The sequence below is a fragment of the Pteropus medius genome, unplaced genomic scaffold, assembly GCF_902729225.1.
Source record: "Pteropus medius unplaced genomic scaffold, Ma_sr-lr_union100, whole genome shotgun sequence".
NCBI classification, from domain to species: Eukaryota; Metazoa; Chordata; class Mammalia; order Chiroptera; family Pteropodidae; genus Pteropus; species Pteropus medius.
Window position 1 is genome coordinate 8,283,755 of NW_024351543.1, and position 23,694 is coordinate 8,307,448.

A 23,694-nucleotide genomic window follows, 5' to 3' on the forward strand; every position below is an offset into this window, starting at 1 on the left:
TTATTGACTGCTTACTGGGGGCCAGGTACTATACTGGGGGATTTTACCTAAGTTAACTTTCCTTTTCAAAGCAATTCTATAAGATAGGTATTATTTTTATTTGAAAAAATGAAGAAAAGACTCGGAAGTTGAGCAATATATCCAAGGTCACAGAGCTAACAATAATAGCGACTTCTTATCAGCTAGATTTGAATCCAGGTCTCTGACTCCAACATTCAGACCCTTGGGAACAACATCACACTATCAGAGATGCCACGGGGAGGAGCTGGGATTGGGTCAGAGTCCAAGGTCCTGGTGTTTTATCCTGGCTCTGTCACTATATTACACACAGCCACAGAACCTAAGGGGGCCTTAGCTCACCTTCTCAGTCTATAGATAAGAAAACTGAGGCCCAGAGAGAAGGACCCAGCTTAAGGACAGAACCACTGAATTTTAGGGAAAGAATCTGCTAACAGTGGGTCCTGGGGAAGTGTCTTAACCTCTTTAGGATTAGAAAACCCCCTTGGATATATCAATTTATAATCTGATGTATACATCCAGTCAGCTTCTGTAAGCCCTAGAACCTGTGGGGGCCCTCACAAACTTTGGTCTGCAGACAGCAGCTCAATCAAGCTACTTTTAACCTCTTGCCAGATAGCTGGACAGGGCCGTTAAGAAAACTCATTTGACAATTGTTAGTCGCTTCCGGTTCTGAAGTTATTACCTAGTCTGCTAGTAATTAGCTAAGATTTGTACTCCAGGAAGCAGAACATGTACAGTAGTAGCCAAAAGCCACAGCCACAAGCATACGCATCCCTCTTAGCAAGGGAATTCCAGAAGTTCATTCACCCTGTGGTTTGCATCTATAAGAATCTTCTTCTAGATCCCAACTCCCTAGGCTACTGATGTTTATCAAAAATATCTACTCCATGGCTAGACAAAAGCATGCTGAGAAGATGCAACTCTCTCTTGACTATTTAGAATATTTACATTATCCTTGGTTTCCATTTTGATCATGTATGCCAATCAAGCCAGGTTTATCAAGTCTGTCTTCCCAGTAGAGCAGGAAGAACTCAGCCTAAGGGTCAGAATGCACAGACTGTCCATACACTTATCGCTGTGTGTTTACTGAACACCTACAAGGACCACTGCAAGCATAAATAAGGTGAGAGGTTAAACAGAATGTGGTGAACATCATATCTTCCCAGTACAATGACATTAGCACTGTAGGAAGAGTGAGGATGCACACCTTACTTCTGGACCTCACTCTGCCAGTCGTCTCCATTTGCTTCCATGATCGCCCTCCCTTACACCCTATTGCTCTCCCACACCTGCCCCTACTTTTCCTTTCCAGTTGAAGTGGCCACTCTCTGGGTGAAGAGTTCAACTGCAGCCCTTCAGTGCCACAAGTGAATGGGGCATCCTTGGGTCTGAAGCCTGGGCCTCTGGGCCCCAATTTCAGGCGTGGGCAAGCACTGTTATCAGCAGGAACACAGCAAAAGGTTACTGACCTTCTGGAGACAGGAACCTGTGCTCAGAAGTGTTAGTTCAACTGGCTCCCAATGGGTAGGAGAGAGCACTTATCCCTCCCAACCTTCTCTGAGAAACAGAGGGTCACTTACACGTGGAGGAAAGATTTCCCCCACAGGAGGCACCATCGGCTGCCAGAGAGGGAAGTGCAGGCTGATGTAGGCCAGTAGGAAGATCAGTGGGCCACTCCCAAGTATGAGCTGGGCTAACAATGGGCCAGAGGAGCACAGACCTTGAGGAAAAGGGATTTAAAATCTTTTTGAAGAGGCCAGATTAGAGAAGAAAATAATAGAAACCCAGGGACCAGAAAAGTGGGATTGGAAATAAAACAGCTTCTGGAGCACTGGCCTGTTCACAGGCCCTTAAACCCTTCATGTTTTTTCCACTCCTGATCCAAGCAATTCTGCACCCTGCTCAGGACACACAGCCAACACAAAAGCAGCAGTCCATTTTCTGGCATTCAGCCCAGAGGGTTGTGTGGTCTTGGTATTTATTGGGTGTCTAATGTTCTCTCTCTCTCACAGTAACAAAGATGGTATGGGACTCTGAAGAAAAGTATGTTGTTTATCATCACTGCGAAGCTGTGAAATGGCCATTCGAGTTGTTAGAACTTTTTCTTCTAGGCAATTTAGGTAAGCTTCTATCCAGTGGGCACAGCAGCCAATCAGCAAGGCCTCTCCAGGTGCGGGTGATTAGACCAAAAAAGGAATACTTAATGTGTTTATCTATACCAACTACGTCTATTAAATTAATAATGCACTTCTAATTACTAAATTCCATTTCTAACTGTTACGTAACATTTAACAAAATGCTATCATATGGAGCTTTTATTACTAATGCTTAATGTAATGAATCAGTTTTACTCTCACCCCTGGGACTTCCTAGATTCCAGGGTTTGATGGTGGGGGGCGATTTAGGACATTATACTGAAGAACTTTTGTCATCGACTCTGCTCACCCCATACCTACTACTCAGGGCTGGGTTCTGTCTCCCTGGCATTGTCCTTCTCAGATTCTGTCCATCTCAGGTGAAAAACTGGACCTCACTACTGACAGCTCCTGTTCTCTGTGGTATGGCTATGATGAAACGAGAGAAAGATCAGAACTGTCTTGCATACACCATTCAATTTAAGCTTTCACAATGGTACCCAACCCCCTCCCCCTCGTCCATTAAAAAGTTCTTTCCCCACTGGACCACAATGGGAAGTGCAATTTGGCATGAATGCATACTTGTGCCGGTGTCCTCCCTTAGCTAGAAGGTTCCTGGCAAGTCTGCATATGGCCTGGCCTCCAAAGCAGAGGGCTCTCTCTCTTAAGTGAGGTAACGCTTTTCTCTTTATGTCTTAACTAGAGAGTCAAAATAGTATCCAGGGGCCTGAAAGCAATTTCTTGCTTAAGTCCAGGAAAAGCCAAAGAGAGCTTACTCCCACACTCACCACCTATGACCCTCAACCAAACAATAGGACAAAACATCTACAAAAAGTCTAGATATCTTTTCACTTTGGTAATCCTGGAAGAACTTATCTGTTTGCTCAAATGTAGAGTGAGCTGCATCTGCCTGGCTTCTCTGTTGACTGGAACCCGCTCTGAGCTGAGACTATTAGGACACACTGCCTAAAGAAGGTCCTATGCCTCCTCTCTCCCAGTCTCATGATGTCCAAGCAGGCATCAGGGTCAGACCAATCCTCCCATGGGCACAATCACACCCTACTTTTCTTGAAGTTGAATCTGGGCTCAGCTCCCAGGCTGACTCACAGATGATCAACTTGGTGGGCTATTCAGTAACATGGTTCCCAATAGGCCAGTCTTGACAGAACGAACAAAACAGAGGGCAGATACCAAGAAGTAAACAGAGCCAACCCAGGCCAAGTCCCTATCTGCTTAAAGTTACCATATTCCACCATTTGAATGTATTTCTACATTAGCCGTATGTGGGCTTTTCTATTAAAAGTCAAGAACTTCTCTAGGGAGAAATGCCCCCAGGCAGTGGTCCTCAACTTTTTTGGCACCAGAGACCGGTGCTCCTATGAGATTCTAATGCCTGATGATCTGAGGTGGAGCTGAGGTGGTGATGCTAGCGCTGGGGAGTGGCTGCAAATACAGATGAAGCTTTGCTCCCTGGCCCGCTGCTCACTTCCTGCTGTGCGGTCCGGTTCCTAACAGGCCACAGACCTGTACCAGTCCCCAGTCCAGGGGTTGGACCCCTGTTCCCAGGTACACAAATAGGGAAAAAGCTTAGCTGGTAAGTTGTCTACTCTTGCTGCTTCTGCTCATTAAAAATGGTAATGGTCATGTATTGGATTTGTGAGATAGGTGAGGAAAGATGCAAGGAAAAGAGATGCTCCTAAGTTAGAGTGAAATACGAACTCTATCCACGTGCTGGGGTAACTCTGGCATAACCTCCTGGATTATCCTATAACTAATTGAGAAGCAGAGATACATTCACATGTTGTCCCTGGGTCACTTCTCCATCAGCCTAGGCCTACCTCAGCAATAGAGAATCTTAATTCACCAGCTCTTAAGTGCTAGAGGCAACCAGCAAGGCAAATGCCCTCAACCTAGAATGTCCTCCTCCTCCCTTTTCAATAACTAGTGTGACCATATGACATATTATCCAAACCAAGACTCCTGAGAATGATGAGGGGCCCTATTAATATTTATGCTGGGATTGTCCAGAGGAACCAGGATGTATATATGGTCACCCTAGTCACTTCCACAGTCTTCCTAAGTCTAGACATAAGATGTGACTTCAAAGATGTCTTCCCTGGCCACATTCACCCTATTCTGGACAAGCATGTGCTTCACATGCCCTCAGTCCAGGGAACTGTTACGTTACTTCACACACTGGGTTATATCTGGACATGTTCTCATGTGTGGCCTTGCTCCTTTTCTAAACAGTGTCTTGGTTGCTGATTCTTTGCATGAACTTTGAACTCATGCCAGTTCCCTTGTTCCATCCTCTTTTGTCATTGTTTATAAACAACATTTGCTGAAAGTTTGGTTTGTTATGAAGATTACAAATGAGTTTTTTTCCTAACATAAATACTATCATTTTCTATATACATATTTTCTAGTCTTTTTCAATATATGTACTTTTAAAAACAAAATTATATATACACATATCATTGCCTTTATTTTCTTACTTCAGGCTAAACCACAAACTTTTTCCTGGTTACAGAACACTCTTCATAAGTCTCATTTTTAATGACTCTATAATATTCCATCAAGTAGATAAACCATAATTTACTCAATTATGCCCCTGTTATTTACCATTTAGGTTGCTTCCAATTCCACTAAAACAACATCGCAAGTTACAGTTTCATGAACGCAGCTTTCCCTTCATTCTAGATCATTTCCCCAGGATATATTTCAAGAATTTTGATTACTGAGTCAAAGTACATGGAATTTTTAAAGCTCTTGAATTTAGGTCTTCTCGATTTCTACTACCTGGGGCCAACTCATGGCTCCCCAGATGCTTTACTTTCCTTCCTTAGCTCAGTTTGAGCTTGAGCTCCTTGATCTGGGACCAAGTCTCAGGCAAGAAACAGGTCTGGGATTTCTGCACAGTTAGAAGGGATGTGTGCACTTAAATTTCTGACTAAGTTAGGCAAAGTTGGGAAGTAAGGCAAATGTTGAGCAAGACAGGAAAGGATCCAATACTAAGGAGTCATGAAGTTCAAAACAACTGCTATTATCAAGTAAAACTTCAGGCCTTCTGCCCTCTCCTGCATAATCCTGCCAGTGGGTAGCTCTGAAATGCCTTCAGCAATCTCTCCCACCTGGCCAAGTCCTGTTCTTAACTCAAGATTTCCTCTTCTGTAAGACCTTCCCAGTAGGATCTGTGACATGGGTTCACAAGCACCCATCCAGAACAAAGCTTCCACCAATCCATGATAAAATACGAAAAATGAGGACAACGCATAGACTTTTCCATATAGCTCAATGAACGTAGTTTTAAAGGCTATCCTTTAATTTCAGTTGATGTCCTTCAGAATTTTTGGAATTAATGTATTCCTTCACATGTTTATAAAAATGTCATGGCTTTGTTTAATTAGTTCACTTATCACATATTTTTGAGAGCTCACTACCTGCCAGGTACTAGACTGCTAGACTCCAGGAGACACAACAGTGAACACAACAGACAAAGGTACCTGTTGAGTGAACCTTGACAATGAGCAATTTTCATTGTAACATGAGCTCCTAACGTTAAGCTTTTGATTGTCAGGTCACCCACTTCAAAGGGATCCATCTCAAATACATTGCCAGCCTTAGGACTAGAAAAAGATGCAGGCTACCTCACCCATGAAGTTGCCTTGTCTTTAGAGAACTCTGGTTGTCTTAGATAACTGACCAGTTTAACCACTTGCTTTTTTCTTCCGGTACTTTAATTGCTGCTCTTATGTTTTATATTCACCAATAAAGAGTTTACCATGAATCCCTAGGCACCTCACCTTCCATCCCAATAAAAGTAGAATTCCAGGTCTGAGCTTGCAATTGTCCCCACCTCTTTCCTTCTTTCTCTTCACCCTCAACCTTGCTGTGTGGTCCTAGGCATGCAACGTACCCACCAGGACCTGTGAGTAATAAACCTTATATTTTCTAAGTTCCCAGACAGTTGTTGCTTGGGTGGATAGTTTTTGATGAATGGTGAAATCTTAAGAACCACAAGGGTTGGTTCAGGCACAACATTGCTCAGGTTGGGAAAATGTCTGTGAGGGCTCACCACAGAGGAGATGGGACCCAGGTGAGTGTCTCCAGGCATTTCCAGCCAATAGCATCACTATCAGTAGGCTGAGCCAGAAAGAAAACAGAGCCCCCACCCAGATCTTGAGCTCCAACTATGGCAGCTTTTTCTCTTCAGCCATAGTGTCCTCTGGGGGAACTCAGATTTATATATCTTTATATCTCCATGGAAGAGTGTCCTGCACATATTTTCTGAGGACAGGGTTTCATAAAGACACCAACACTTTCCGGAGGATTAGTGGGGACATTTGTTGCACATACAGCAGGGGCCTGTGGGCAGTATGGAGGCCCCACACTGTCTGGCTTCCAATCCCAGCTCTGCTCCAGGACCTTCAGCAAATTCTTTCGTCTCTCTTAGCCTGCATCCTCACTTGTCAAACAGGAAGGATGGTAATAATACCTGCCACAAGATGCTATGAAGATTGAAGCCCTCAACATAGTGCTTGGCGCATCAAAAAGCCCACAATAAATGAACCTAGTTGTAGCAATGACAACAGCATCAAACGGGTGCTAAAAAAAAAAACCAGCTAAGAGGTGACTATGTGTCAACATTAAACCCAACTGAAACTGAAGAGTCATTTCACTGGCCAGAAAACTAAGGATTTAACAGAGAAAATTAAATTTGTATAGGAAGGAAAAAAAAGAAAAAAACTAGCCAGAGTTTCTCTTCCTTCTCCACTGATATCAATGATTAAAATGATAGGATTTCATTTATATCAGTCATAGAAATTTGGCAAAAATGTTCCTGTCAAACCCAGGTTTCTCCAATGCTGAGCATATGCCAGAACTCAACCATAAATGGCCTGGATGAGTTGAAGATTGTGGAACTGAGGATAAACATACACAGTTCAGAAACTTTCCTGAAGTATGGACATTCCACAGACAGGTAATTTAAGTGCCACAGAGAGCTTTGGAATTGAAGAAGTCTGAAAAGGGTGAGGTGGGATAGAAAAACAACATTGGCCACAACCAGCAGAAGGACAAAGGCCCAAATTTGTAGAAGTTGCTCTTAGCTCTGTGATTGAAATGGAATGCTGCACAGATTTAATATCAGTGGTGCAGATAAAATAATGTCAGCAGATTGGATAATTAAAGATTTTTGGCTCACTTCTTCACTCTCTCACTTTCTGGAGGGAGGATGAGAAAAGAGATGGGTCCAATAAACCAAGAATTCCTCAGAGTTTTAAGTATATTTTTAGTACTCCTGACATCTGGGATAGCAGAGGCATTATTTCGGGATCAGATCCTGATCGTGCCCTTTACTTTGGGCTAAACATCACTCTCTAAAACCCTTTGATGAGAATGTAATTATTTTAAAGATATGCACAGGCTAATTGAGACCACATTTAGGGAGTCTTTGGCTTCCAATAAAAGATGTTTCTGGCTGAGTAGAACAGATGCCATTAAACCAGTTGCCACCACTCCTATTCTTCACCATCTCCCAAATTCATTTTCCCACCTTCCCAGGGTTCCTCCCTGGACTGCATCTGGACCAGACCTGCTCTGCTCGGGACTGGAGCTGCCCAAAGCCAGGGGAATGACCATGGGGCCACAGCCAGGTCCTTACAGAGTAGAGCTGGACCCAAGCACCTGTTTCCACTTGCTTTTTAAAGTGTTAGACTATAGACAAGGAAAGAGTGAATCATAGAACCACAGATACAGTTAAGAGACATGGAGATCTACTAATTTAACCTCCTATCCAATAGAGGAATCTCGTTCTGTCCGAAACGGGGCAATAGAGGGCCTGGTGTGTGTGTGTGGACAACTGCCAGGGCTAGGCAAGCCATGAACTGGTGAGTATAGGCTGGCAGCAGGGATAAGACCAAATCTATCAGGATTAGAGGCAGGATTTAACCAAGATCCTGGTGGGACCCTTGATGAGACAGAGTAGGCCTACAAGTGCCACAAGCTGCAGGAATGGGGATGCAGCTAAGCTGAATTCCTTCAGCCCCTGCAGGGTGGGCCAATGTCGCAGAGTTAGGACATTCCCCTCACTCATGCAGGAACCTTCTCTGGGCACATCTGACAGTAGAGATTCCTCAGAGAGGGGACAGGAAAGGATGGCGGGGGAAGTCAGTGTGATTAGCAGGGTCTGCTCTCTTAGGAAAGGTCTAGAGCACCTCAATAGGGCTATCTATCCTCCTCTATCATACAGCTTCTGTAGAGAATGGAAACAGAGGGGCTATTGTGGGGCCCTTGACAGATCCCAGCCAGGGCATCCCAAAATTTAATCATCCAGAAAATCTTGCAAAAGGAAGCTCCCATCATCACAAGTAGCCCATTCCACCATGTTTTGAGCCATGATATGCTTCTCCCTAATCAGGGTCACATATAACAAACTCTACTCCATAAAACATACCTACAAATATTTGAAGACAGTCATCATTTATCCTTTATCCTTCTGCATACTAAACATACTTGGCCCTTTCAACTATTCCTACTTGGTGTTTTTTCCAAACCCTTCCACATCTTCTGGGCATACACTGGTTTCACCATGTCCCCCTTGGTGTGATTCTGAGGACTGAAAAAAAGAACACAGGAGTACAGTGGTTAAATGCACAGGTCTGGATCCCAATCCCATTACTCACTGTGCTGTTTCCTAATGAGCACTTGATAATCTTAGTCATGAGAATTACATACATCAATTCATGGCAAACTCTTAGAACTGTGCCTGGGATCTGATAAGCATCTAATTAAGTTTTAGCTTTTTTTTTTTTTTTAGCACAATGTTTAGCATATAAGAAGTATGCAATACCTACAGAAATCTTGCAACTGCATATTACAGTTTCATTACTCACCACATTCTTTACTGATAAAACAACAATGCCACCTCTGAGCTTTGATGAGGTAAGGAACCAAGAAGTCTCCTGGTGAGTGGTTGGTGCATAACAAGGAGGCAATAAACATTAGTTTCCTTTAGCTTTGTATTGGTGCCACAGTTGAGAGCCATTCTTCATGGGTCTCCCATAGTTCTGCACATCTTGCAAGTAGAAGCACTGACTGCCTTTGTTCCAGATTATCTTTTCAAGAATATTTGTATCATAAACAACCTTAGAAGAGAGAAATATTATCTCCCTTTGGAGTAAAGTGCAGGCATATTTACTGTCCATTATAAAACATTTGAGTTCCCTAAGCTCAGGATTTCTCTTTATTGTGTGTGCAGATGCCATGTGGCTTTCTGCATCATCTTATGGGGACTGGAGCTCATAGAACCAATGAGAGAAAATGCTGATGCCCTGGTCACTGTTGTTGTGAATCAAAAAGTCCTTTTTCCCTAACCCATGAGTCTTATCTTCTGCCAGCATTCATGAAACTGTAGCAGGTTAACTCATTAGCTTGTAAGCAGGTAAAATCTCAGAACTTCCACAGTTATTAACAACAAACTAGAGAAGAGATGGTAGCAAAACACACACAGTCCTTCTCTTAAACGGTCATCAATCTTCATCACATTCTATTCATATTTAGCTGATTTTTAAAAAAATTCTAAGTGAAGGATTTCTCCTTATTTCCTTATTTATTCATGTTGATGTTCACCTTTTTGATTTTAATAGACGATCCCATTCATTTAAGGTCCTTCTAAAGCTTTTTTTTGGGGGGAAGACACCTTTTGAACTTGAAGGTCCCTCTTTCAAGTTCTCTTTTCTGAGATGCACAGGCCATAGTCTTCCCTCCCATTCTACTCATTTCTGCCACCAGACCAGGTAGACCCTCTGTCTTAATCTAGATTCTCACTCATAGTATCAGGCACTGGGTTTGTATTGTATAAAACTCATGACAAGCTTCTACCTTCATTTGATTTGTGGGTAAGAGAACTATAATTTCTATCATCATCCTAGGATGCTCTTCACTATCTCTCTTCACCCTTCACTGAGAGCATTGAGCAGGCCTCTCATACTAACCACTTCCAACCCCCAAAAAGATAGAGATACATGACATGATGGATATGACATGGCTAAAGGTCGTCAGGACTCCAGCTGGTATAGTTAGAAACATCCGTGTCCTTCTGGGCAATCTGCCCTAGAACCACTAAAGCTGTAAACCAGAGCAAGCCAAGATCTGAGAAGGTAGCTGTGTGAATGGCGGCAGAGAGTACAAACACTGTCATGGATGTGCTCTAGACTCACCTCAGGCACTAAGAAAGAAAGAAACACAGTCAGGGATAATGTTATGAAATATGATTTCAACTCACCCAATACAATTTCAACATATCCCAGGCAGCTTAGTGGTAAGCTGGTGGATATAAAAGCTGTCAGTGGTTCAAAATCTTCCTTAGACACCATGGGTTAGTGGGACATGATCTTTACCACTGTCCCCTGTCACTGCCACTACCGCCATCATTCATTTTCAGATCAAAGATTCATGTGTATGATAAACTCTAACTTGTAGATACCCACTGACTATTCAGCTAAACTACCAGTGATTCTCATAGTTTTCTTCCTTGGATACTTTCTTGCATTTTATAATTAATCCTCTCCACTATAAAACTGTATATCTAGATCTCAGCATCTGGTATTAAGTCATAACTTATGATTCTTTTCAAAAATAAATAAAAATAAATAAGCCAATAAATCTCTTCAACTACAATGCTTTTCTCTTATTCATCTTTTTAATTTGGGGGGGTTTATTTTTAGATTTTACTGTCTGAAAATTTCTTACAATATTTTTAAGCACGACAGGCTATCCCAAGACCTCAACATCTGGTCATAAGTTACTTGCAGAACTATGGCACAGTTTTCTTTCTTTTGAAAAATAATTAATCTGTGATGGCTTAATGGATGTCAAATGAATAAAAACAGCTTTTATCTTAACATAGTTTTAGCAGTAAGCTTAGGCTTTATCAGGCCTCATGATCGGGGATCATGGAAAAGTTTAGTAATTGGGTTCCCAGAATAACTCCAGGTGATAAACACTTGGCTTGCAGGCTTATCACCAGCTTCAACTCTGTAGGACCAGGAATCACCCACATGCCACACTCAGTGTCTCCTTTGTGCTGTAAGGGCTCTCAATTTCTGGTCCTGCCTCCTAAAGATGACTTTTTCCATCTCTTCAAAGTTCTCATGGTGCCCCAACCAGAGACTATTCCTTTGCTTTCCTATAATCGTATGGGTCCTCTGGTTTCACCAAATCTGTGTAAGAGACGGGGCAGAATCCAAACCCTATCTCAGACTCCCGACTGCCAAAAAACTCATCTCTCTCCCCATGCAGATTAACTCTCAGTGTGCCCAGCCCTTAGGAATTTTCATGGCTGTTCCACTACAGACAGTCCCCCCAGTCAGAGATGGCCAGACCTTCAAGCCTGAGTCCTCACCCCAACCCCAAAGAGACTATGACTGTCCTGAAGCACTGCCTATAGAATTCCTCCGCAGACATGGGTCCCATTTGGACTTTGCTTTTGGCCAAGACCTGAACTAGTGGTCCTGAGTCAGGTACCTACGAGGGAAGCCATGAGGGGCTCCTCTATCTGTCTTCAGCCACATCAGGGGCCATATATACTTTGCAGAGATGGAAAGTAGAAAATCTAAATGTGACATCGATCAAAGACCATTCAAAGAGCTCATACTGACTCTTCGGTGCCTTCCTTCCTCAGGTTGGTGCTGTAAGACTACATTTAAGGGGTTAACAGTTCCCTAAATTGGGAACAATTAACAAAGAGAAACTTCTGTGCTTCCTTCGCTCCTCCCATCTGTCTTCTCCTCTGCCATCCAACTCTTTCTACTCAGAGTTAGGATTTCACTATCCTCTTTGTCTAGAGGAGGACTGGTCTTGCCCCTTTCTCATTAACTGTATCCCCATGGCCCCAGTGATGGACAACTCCAAACAGAGTCCCTACAAGAAAGTGTTCCCTAAGGCCTCAACCTCCATACAGCAGAGCTTTGCCAATAGGTGGTTAAAACACAGCTTTGAGTGGCTCCAAGTACAAGCAGAAGAATGCTGAAATAATCCATGGCTTCAGTAAGTTCCGGTCTAACAGGGAAAGACAAGGCCCAAGAGCACATAAGAGACCAGGAAATCATCAAGATGACACTATTTCCAGCTTGATAATGTATATAAATACTCTCAGCTTCACTGGCACAGTTAATCACCCCCTCCTTCTGGAAAGATGTTTTTTCCTTGGTTTCTGGGATACCGTACTCTCCTCTTTTTCTTCCTAACTGCCTTCCTGTTTCCATTCTTGTCAGTTCTCTACACAGCAGTCAGATCATGACACATCCCAATTCAACCCTCCAATGAATGCACATTATACATGGAATAAAATCCAAACTCCTTACTATAGCCTATAAGGCCCTACCTCACCCAGCCCTGCCTAGTGCTCCAAACTCGCTTGCTATCATGCTGTTCCTCACCTTCCACTTTAGTGCTCGCTGTTCTTCCAATCACACCATGTTTACTCCTGCTTCAGAGCCTTTGCAGTGGCCAGTTTTTCTGCCTTGAATAGAGTTCTTCCTCCAGATCTTCTCAAGACTCACTCCTTCACTTCATTCTGTTCTCTGCCCACATCTCACCTCCACAAAGAGGCCCGCCTTGACTACTTGATGAGCCTATATTAAATAATTCTCTACCTCAATCTTCCCAGGCCCAATCTTCCCAGTTCTGTTTTCCTGCACATTAAAATCAATGCCAGGCATCACTGTCTTCCTCTCTCACTATAAGAAAATTACATGAGAGCAAGGGATTTGCCTCATGCATCACTCAAGGAATATATGGTGAATAAATGAATGTCACGTCTGATACATAATCAGATCAATGTTAACCACATCGACATGGATTACATTCTTTTTTGGGGAAAGAGGACTGAATTTCTCATAGAAACAATAATGTTAGGGATGGTTACAATACTGATCAAGGCCCTGATTCCTAACTTTTAAACAAATACGGTAGTGTCCTCTTATCCATGGGGGATACATTCCAAGACCCCCAGTGGATGCTTGAAACCACTGATAGTACTGAACCCTATATATACAATGTTTTATCCCTGTCATGTAAAGGAAGCACTTTACAGCTTCTCCTTGGCATATCTGAATTGCCAGGATCACTAAACGTATACTTTGAGGTCATTATTATGTAAAATAAGGGTTACTTGAACAAAAGCACTGCAATACAGCAATTGTTGATCTGATAACTGAGATGGCTACTCATTGACTACCAGGTGGGGAAGCATATACAATGTGGACACGTTAGACAAAGGGATGATTCATATCCCCGGCAGGATGGAGCAGGACGGCATGAGATTTCATCATGCTATTCAGAATGGTGTGCAATTTAAAACTTATAAATTGTTTATTTCTAGAATTTTCCATTTAATATTTTCAGACTGCAGTTGACCATGAGTAACCGAAACCACAGAAAGCAAAACCGTGGATAAGGGGGAACTACTGTATGACTAAACCTCAGACTTAATTACGAGTTACATATCATGCAACATAAAGCTTTCTAAAATATGTGCTTTCACTAGAAAAGAAGAATCACAATAAAGCCTAAGTATATATAATTTGATGTGATATAGTATCACCATTTATTGTTGAAAATTTTAACAAAAGCAGAATGAACATCATTAGGACATGGAATTCAAATAAGGGATTTTCCAGCAGCATATCTGAAGAAAGTGTGTGGATGGGACTAAAGATTACTTGCTTTGTTGAGAAGTCTATCAAGAAGTGTGTCTTGGAGGGAAAAAAAATGGTATAGATGACAGACGCTCTTTTCATCCCTCTGGCGATCAAATCAAAGTTGTGACGGAAACAAGGGGCAAGCAGAAAGGAAAAATCGCCTGGGATCTAGATGAACAATCCATACAATTAGGGAGAAATCCAAGAAATCACCATGCAATGGCAGAAGGTAGGACCGGGCGAGGATGCGAGGCTGCCCCGTCTCCAGTGGCTCAGTGAGATGGAGGCTGTGGCAGCAGCAGACGCCTCTTAAAGGGGCCGCGTCTGTTAGTGAATTTTCACGGTGACGGACTTGCTTACTTTGAGCACTAGGGCCAATTCAGCTGTGCGCAGGAGGCACCAGGACCTTACAGGGAGACATTATTGGAGTGAGGGCCGAGGTGAGACTTGCTCTGTACAGAAGTGCCGGTGGTATCTATTGTTTCCTGTTGAGCTCTCACCCCTCCCAGTGCGCAGACACAGCACCACAATAGCCAAGATGTCATCAAACTGGATAACAGATGTTGCTCTGCCCAGAGGATTCCCCAAAACCCTGCCTACCCCAACTCGCAGCCCCATCCAAGCCACATCCAGGTATACCTTCAGCAAGTCAGGTGCTCCTTGCTGAACAGTGCCTAGACTCACACTGGTGGCAGCTGGCCTCGGTTTCTGGTGTGGCCTCTTGAGGCAACTATAAGAATAGCATCTGTGGATTGTTTGCTGAATCTTAACAGGTGGCCCCAGAGGAACAGAGGCTTAGGCTAAACCTGGCCTGCAGCTGAACCCCTCTCAGGACTGTGCCACTGGACACCTATTTCACAAATTCACACTAATGAGACCAAGAGACTTAGGAGCTTTGCTTAGTACATAGAAAAAGACACAGAAAAGCAGCCAAAATGGGAAGACAAAGAGCAGAAACCATATGAGAGAACAGAACAGAGATCCAGATATTATGGAGTTTAGTAATCTAATAGATACAGAGTTCAAAACACTGGTTATAAAGATGCTCAATGAACTTTTGGTAAGTGTAGATTAATTCAGCAAGAACTTCAACAAAGAGATAAAAAACATAAAAATGGAAATGGAAATTATAAAAGGGAACCAGTCTGAAAAGAAGAACACATTATCTGAGATAAGAAGTATGTTAAATGGAGTAAACAAAGGAATACAAACTGAATGAAGAAAAGGATCAAATGACCCATCTAGAAGATGGGAAAGCCAAGGACACTCAATCAGAATGGCAAGAAAAAAGATGCCAAGACTATAAAAATAATTTAAAGAGCATATGAGACACTATTAAAGGTCAAAATATCCATCTGATCGGCGTACCTGACGGAAAACAAGATGCTGAACAGCTGTTTGAAAAAATAATGATGGAAAACGTCTCCAACCTGGTGAAGGAAATAGACATAAAACCCCAGGAAGCTCAGAGAATCCCAAAAGACAGGAACCCAAAGAGGACCACACCAAGACATATCATAATTAAAATGCCAAAGGTTAAATACAAAGAAAGAATATTATAAGCAAGGGAAAAAGAAATAGTTACTTATAAGTGAACACCCATGAGACCAGCAGCTGATTTCTCAAAAGAAACTATGCAGGACAGAAGGCCTTGGCACAAAATATTTGATGTGATGAAGACCCAGGATCTACAATGGAGAATACTTTATCCAGCAAAGCTATCATTTAGAGTTGAAGGACAGATAAAGTTTCCCAGACAAAAATCAGCTAAAGGAATTTATTACCACCAAGCCAGTATTACAGGAAATGCTGGAGGGACTTCTTTAAGAAGAAAAATCATGTATCAAAAATAGGAATAAAGAATGGTAACGTCTACATTCCTATCAATAAGTACCTCAAATGGAAAAGAATTAAGTGCTCCAACCAAAAGACAGAGTGGATGAATGGACAGGAAAACAAGACCCGTGCTTGTTGCCTATAAGACTCACTTCAGATTAAGAGACACACAGAGCCTAAAAGGAAGGGGATAGAAAAAGATATTGCTTTGATGGACCTAGAAGGTATTTAAGTCAGAGACAGATAAACACTATATGATTTCACTTATATGCAGAATCTAAGGAATAAAAAGAACAAACTAATCAAAAACAGACTCACAAATATAGTGGACAATTTGGTGACAGACAGAGAGGAGGAGGGTTGGGGGACTGGGAGAATGGGGTGAAGGGTTAAAGAAGTACAAATTAGTAGCTGATGGATGGTCATGGGGATGGGGAGTACAGCATAGGGAATGCAGTTAGCATTAATATGTTGGCTAGGTGGAGGGTTGGAGAGGGAGCAATTGGGGGGATCGTTTTATGAACTATATAGATGTCTAACCAATATACTGTATACTTGAAACTAAAATAAATACATTTTTTAGAAAATCAATGAAAAAAAGAAGCTTATCTTGCTAAAAGTTCATGCATCATCTGTGAGTGGCCCATCAGCTCAGACTTTAAGGGACTCTAGAGAAGGGCACCGAGTTTTAAACCACTTCTTCACTGACAGATGTGTTGCTATTGCTTTGCTCAAGAGGCCCTGTTTACTCATCAAGAAGGGAAAAGAGTACTGGATGATTTCTGCAGTCCCATCTGCTCTAGGTTTACAACGGAAATTTGACTGTCTTCTTTTCCTCATTGCAAATTTCTGTCATAAGCATAAAGTTGGTAACCACACAGAAAGAGCTTCTTGCATTGCCTACTCCTCAGCACCAGAGGTTCTGCCTTCACCCTGATTTTAGCCAAGGCAAACCTGCCTTTAAATCAAAGAGACCTGCATTAATGTTTACATCCTTAGTTCTGCCTCTGGTGCTTCAAAATGTCAAAGTGCCTTAAGGTTTTGCCTTTCAAGGGAACCGTGTTCATATATATATATATAGTGTTCGCTTTGATCTAGCCCGACTTGAATCCCAAAATAGTGCCTCCCATCCCAGCCACAGGTTTTACATTTTTTTCAGACAGTAATAGAACACTGCTTTTTCCCTTTATCAGCCACTTTAGAGTTCAACCTCATAGTCTCTTTTAAAAAATTCCTTTAAAGTTACAGGATTGATTTTCTTAACGAATAGCAGAACCTACATATTTAGTTTTGTCTTTCAAAGTAGTCTAAAAGCTATTTTCTCACTGAAGTGAAAAGATTGGGGCCATAGTTCAAAGAAGCTTTAGAACCATGCGGGAAATAATCAGTGTTATAAAATCACAGGCCATGCTTCCTTTCACTAATTCCTCTTTCCCCTCCTCTTCCTCATTTTCTTTGTTTAACTGGAACTGGCTGTGACCCTGTCAGTCTCCTTTGCCATGAGAGTGAACAGATTACCTCCAAGATGACACTGGCCGAGGACCCCCGAAGTGCTGTTAATTGTAAAACCCTAGGAAGACGGCCGAGGGTGGCAGAGAATAACCATCTTCCTCACTAGCTAAAGCTGCGGAAAGTAATGGACCCCTGCCCCTAAATTACACATATGAAATCCCAAAAGATCACTCACAGTTTTGAAATATTATTGAGAATATTATTGTATAGCTGCCCACAGAAGGTATCATCTCTGTTAAACAGACTCACTCAACGTTGCTTTCAATGAACAGAGTGAAGATGACCACGTTTGTAAAGAAGGGACCATGGGAGCTCTTGGTCAGGACCTGTAATCACTTGGTTCCATAATTAGCACAGAATTCCACCTGTGCAGCAGCCCCGACAATGTTTGCTTATTAAGGAACCGCAAAGTCAAAGGAAATAAAAACAAAATAGAATTCATCAGAGCAGCCTCCTAGAACAGCAGGAGGACGTTTTTGGCCACTTTGGAGGGATAGGGTACCAAAGTTTGACAGCATGAACAGTTTCTAGCACAGGCCAGGGCATCCAGTAGGCACTTAATCACCCTGGTTTCCTGGCTAGCTCCAATGACAGTTCCCGCCAACACCAGTTCTAGAATTCTGACCAGCTAAACCAATGTCAACAGATAATGCTAAAGCATGCTGACTTCAACCCCATCTGCCTGGGCACCTGGCCAGGTATCATCTCACCTTGGGGGCACCAGTCTCTCCCGGAGCCCAGGAAGACACACAGCTCCCTTCCCTGCAGCCTCCTCAGGGCAGACTGAGGAGGAATGGTCGACAGCATAGTTTAAACTGCTCATTCACCGTCTCCTCCTCTGTTTGTTGTGGCAACTGGGCTGGGAGGACAAGGAAAGAAGTCTGCCTCCCTGTGGGCCCGGGGAGCCCTCAGCCAGGTAGCTACTGAAGTTGTTCTGAACTGCAGCAGAGGCAGCCAATTTGGGAACCACCTGGCTGGTGCCTGGTGGGAAGGAGGAAAGGAAAGCCAAGCCAGGGACAGACATGCAAAAGGGGGTGGGAGCAGCTGGGAGGAGCACATCACTCAGAGAGACTGCGTGAAAACATGGAAATGTCCCAGAGCCAAGAGTTGCTTTTATTGCCGTGTTTAAGGGGTTATAGGTTTAGAGTTTAGGACAATAATTACAAGGAGAAAAAGAATGAGGTGTTTCTTCTTTCACAGAAGACAGATATGGGAGAATCAAGAAAGGTGGAGCTGAGAGGCCCTGACACGGGTGAGAGAGGAAGGTTGTAGAGCAGGTAGGTGGCTATTGGGGCCCCTGGAGAGAGCTGGCTCCTGGGCAATCAGGGGCCCTGCTTTAGTGACAGAGCCAGGAGAAGGAGGAGCTGACAGGAAGAAAATGCCCACACTTGGGATAGAACTGTCCTCAGAAGTGAGTGACCAACACCTCCCCGCCCCACTGCCCTAGAGCCCAGCCCACATCTCCTGCCCCCCAGAACCCCTCTCAGGCAGCCCACAGGGCCCACTCCTCAGCCTGGCCCCGGCTCCTGCAGTTCACCCCTTCTCCCTTCAGAAACTTCTGTTTCCCTCCAGCAGCAGATTTCACATACTTCTTCAGCAGGGAATAAATGCTTATGGTAAATAGTAAACCCATTCTCTCAAAGGTACAAATGACCTGTCTCTGAGCTCTCTATGTGCTACCCTTCCAGGAAAACTATTAATTTGTAAACTAAAGGTTTACAAATTACAAAACTAAAGGTTAGTTTACAAATTAATACGAAGGAGATCAACTCGTATGATGGAATTTCAGCAGAAAGACATTCAGAACAAAAGGTCCTTATACATCTCTTAAATCAAACAGGAGACTTGAGGGTGGAGCCCCTCGGTCTAGGATGATGGTTCCCCCACACCTTGATGCATACTTTGACGAGGAAATGGGAGTGACTGGGCCCTCAGAGGTGGGGTGGGATGGGGTGGAATCCCCACCATAGTACAGTCCACAGCTAGATGTTCTTTTCCACCTGGAGCTTCAGCAGAAAGCTGATCCCAAAATGCCAGATCGTCTGCTCCCAGCTGTTTCTGGGAATCTGGCCACACGACCAATGGGAGCTGAAGCAAGATGGAATTTCTATAAGTAACAGTTCCTGTGTCTTTTGTGGGCTAAGTCAGTCAGTCCCAGCAGAACTTCTCCTGACCTACCAAGCTCGGCCCATCTGCTGCCACCCTCTTCAAGGATTCTTTACCCTTGGTGAGGACTCAGGCATACCTTTGGCTCTGAGTTCCTTCATCTTGACTCTACCTCCAGCTTAAGCACACCTGGCACCTCATCCTTACCAGTTACCCTTCCACCAGCTGCCAGCAAGAGGAGCCTCCTTGCCTGCTGTTCCTCTTGTGCTTTAGGCCCACAACCGGTCCTGTGCCCACACAAAGCCCTGACCACTCCATTATGTTTGTTCTTTTGCCTGGCTGATTAGGCCACTCCTGCCTATAATCCTTTCATAACTCAACCTGTACCAAGGACTTCTACTATGAAGACTTGAAGTTACTCACAAGGAAATGTAAAAGTAAGCTGTTGATTATTTAATAATTCAAACTGTATAAAAACTGATCACACACTTGCAAAATGTAAGCTAACTTTGCACCCCTTAACTTTGCAACCCTATCAAGCATTACATCTATCCCAAAGTTCCCTAACATTCATGGCAAAAAAACAAACAGGGTGGGTCACATAATTCTCCTTGCCAGTCAAGGATGTAAAACCACTTCATCAGAAATAGAACCCTCCAGTGCTAATCCCTACAGAGAGGACTGAACATCACGATGGACAATTCTGCCCATAGGGTTTTCACAAAGAAATGTTCACAATTCGGTCGTCTTTCAATATCAACATTTAATAAAAGCAAGGAAAATGTTAAAAATATGACTCGGGATTTTTGCAGGGAGCTAAAGCAATGTGGCTTGGGCAGAAGTCTGGCTGCTAAACACAAGACACAGTGGTCCTCAGTGGAAAGCTGTGCTGCCCTCACCACTCACTCTGTGGAGAAGGCGGGGGACAGAAAGGTGGGAGGAGGGGCAGTACTGGGAGGTGCAGTGAGATTACTGATTATCATAATGAATGAGGACAGAAGAAGTGGGCAAAGATGCTTAATATCCTACATTAAACAGAATGTTCATTATAAAAAACTGTCTCGTTTAAAATGCTAATAGTGCCCCTGTTGAGAAACACTGGAAGAGGAATCACTAATTAGCAGACTCTTCTAATGCCTGATCTTAAATACCAATTAAGTCTTCACAGAGAGTTGACAGCAGTGATCACAAGAATGTCTGCTCTGGGAAATACAGATGAAGGGGGAATGCCAGGCTTCTAATGTGTAAGTCATGTTGGTAGTGACATGTATATCATCTTATGAAGAGGTTGGGGCCTGATGGGTACTCTTGGCTAGACCGAGAGCTGGACAATGGTGAGCTGTAAGTATATCCCTGGAAAGAACTGACCTCTCCTATTTCTTATTTCTTCATATATGTAAATGAGGACACAGCTGGGATACCAAAACTGCATATCAACATATCACAGGAGAAACTATTTTAGTCTAGAGCAGTGGTTCCCAACTAGCAGCACCTGAGAACTTGTTAGACCTTCTCCAGACTCTGAGAAGTAGGGAGATGTTGCTGGCAAATGATCAGAGGTGGAGAGCTTGAAGAGGGAAGACCTAAGTAAGGAGAAATGAGAAAGAAGAATAAATTATCAGAGGCCAATCTAAGTCTCATGTTTGATTAATCATCCTAGAAAGCGTTTGTTTTTAATTTAATTTGTATTTCTCTTTGAATAGCCAACACATATACATGGTTCAAAATTCAAATGATACAAAGGGGTGTGCAGTAAAAGGTCTTTCATCTGCCCTTGTTCCTAGGTACCCAGCTCCAACTTCCCTTCCTCAGAGTCAGCTATGTTACCAGCGTCTTCTAGGGATATGTTATAAACACTTTTTTATCCCCACTTTAACTTAAATACAAATGATAACATATTATTTAAACTGTTCCATATCTTGCTTTTTCACTTTATGTATTTCAAGGATTTTTCCACATCGGAAACATCAAGAATCCCCTAGAGGACGTCTGGGAACATTCAACACCTCAGAGTTATGCACATCTTCCCTGCAAGGAAGGAGCATCTGCTTGGCCATCATATAATTCTTGTGGATTTCTTAGTGACGCCCCCCAGTAGGGAAATGGTCCTAAAATTCTTGGTTTGAATAACTCTCCACAGGCCTGACATGAATGTTGTCTTATCACAGAAAGAAACTCTCAGGTCATTAAAATCCAACACTAACATTACCAGATAACACCAGCACCCAGTGGGTCAGGTATCTTAAGCAACATACACAGCAGAGGGGAGCTTGAACACTGGAGAGAATTCAAACAAACAAGAGGACTTTGAAAGTTTTTATCTTTAAGACTGAGGATGCTAAATTGCATTCGATTTATAAAAGTTAACAAAATATATGAAAAGATAAAGACAGGAACTAGCTAGGAACATTTAATACAAGTCAGTTTTCAACACTCACATATATAACACAGAATACAAGAATATATATAATGTTTATCCTCTACCAGTTTGTTATAGTAGCATTTCCTTCAGAATTACTTTTTGTTGTGTCCTTCAGCACTATCAGTAAGATGTCTTGTCCTTCTTTGATTCCTGCCAGGTTTTCATCAATGTAGCCTTTGAACCTAAAGTGTGAAGGTTTCTTTTTAATAACAGCTTTATTGAGATATAATTCACATACCATATAATTCGCCCATTTAACATGTACAATTTTTTTAGTATAGCCACAGAGTTGTGAAGACATCACCTCAGTGCATTTTAGAACATTTTCATTATCCCAAAAGAAATCCTGTGCCCATCCACAGTCACTGCCCATAATTCCCAAGTCTTCCAGCTCTAGGCAACCACCAATCTACTTTCTGTTTCTATGGGCGAAGGATACTTCAATAGACTAGTCAACAGACTCAACACAACTGAAGAAACAATATCAGTGATCTTAAAGACAGGTTACCAAATTGGTCCAAACCAAAACAGAAAGAAAAATTGTGGGGAGTGAGAAGAATAAAGCAGCTAAGAGCTATTGAAACTATCAAATGGTCTAGCATATGTGTAATTGGAATCCTAGAAAGAGAAGAAACAGATTAAGGAAGAAGAAATAATATCCAAGAGTTTTCTAAAACTTATGAAATACATCAAATCATGGGTCCAAGAAGTCCAGAGAATTCCAAAAAGAACAAAACAAACAAACATATCTAGACATATCATATTCAAACTGCTGAAAATCTTAAAGGCAGTCAGAGACAGAGAGAAACATGTTACAGAGGAAGAAAGATCAGTACAAGCACTTTTCTCATTTGAAATGATGCAAACCAGAAAACAACAAAACGATATCTTGAAAACATCTTTAAAAAAAAAATCAACCCAGAATTCCACACTCATGAAAATATCTCTTGAAAACAAAAGGGAAATAAGAACTTTTTAAAATAAATGAAACCTGTGCGAATTCAATACCAGTAGACTTGGACTATAAGAACTGTTCAAATTAGTTATTCAGGAAAAAGGAATATACCAGACAGAACTTGGATATAAATAAACTAAAATCTCTGAAATGGTTAAAATGAAGTAAATATAAAAGACATTAAAATTTTTTCTTAATTGCTCTAAAAGATAATTGACTGTTTAAAGTAAAAATAGTAGCAATGTATTGTGGGTTTGTAGGATATATATAAATAAATATATGACAACAACAGTATAAAAATTGGGAGGGAAGAAATTAGAGTATAATGTTCTAAGGTTTTTATGCCATACGTGAAATGTCACATTATTATTTGAAGGTAGACTGCTTAAAGATGCATGTTGTAAGCCCTAGAACAAACACTATAATTTTTAAAAACATATATAAATAATAAAGTACATAATAATAAAATAATAAAGACTCTCAATATAGAGGCAGGCAGAAAAAGAAGATAAAAAGAACAAAAGAGATGAAAAAAAAAAGGCCACTAAGTATAACACTCTTAAATGTGTATGTACCTAACAACAAAGACCCAAAATATATTATTCAAAAACTCTTAGAACTGAAAGGATAACTAGGTAAATTCACTCCTCTTATGTTAATCGATAAAACAAGAATATAGAAAATAAGTAAGGGTATAGAAGAGCTGAACATCACTATCAACCAATTCAATTGAATTGACACTACACCAAACAAGACAGAATACACATTCTTTTCAAGTGCAAATAAAACATTCGCCAAGATAAACCATATTCTGGGCTGCCAAACACACTTGAATCAATTAAAAAATAAAATCATATAGAGATGTTCTAGGACCATAATAAAATTAAAATAGAAGTTCATAACAGGAAGATATCTGAAAAATTCCTCAAATATTTAGAGGCTAAACAGTATACTTTTAAATAACTTATTCATCAAAGAGGAAGTCACAAGAATATTAAAATACAT

The 23,694-nt window shown here is 41.9% G+C and overlaps 1 long non-coding RNA gene across 1 annotated transcript in view; it reads right to left on the minus strand.

The window, feature by feature from the left end:
• Positions 1 to 4,306: 4,306 nt before the first annotated feature.
• Positions 4,307 to 23,694, minus strand: part of LOC120586717 (uncharacterized) — a 61,320-nt gene continuing 41,932 nt past the window's right edge. Inside the window, exons 2-5 of the long non-coding RNA XR_005648783.1 lie at positions 21,797 to 21,916; positions 20,805 to 20,895; positions 18,836 to 18,842; positions 4,307 to 4,318 (exon numbers count right to left, since the gene is read on the minus strand). This is a non-coding gene — a long non-coding RNA (uncharacterized LOC120586717). The remainder of the gene's footprint in view (positions 4,319 to 18,835; positions 18,843 to 20,804; positions 20,896 to 21,796; positions 21,917 to 23,694) is intronic.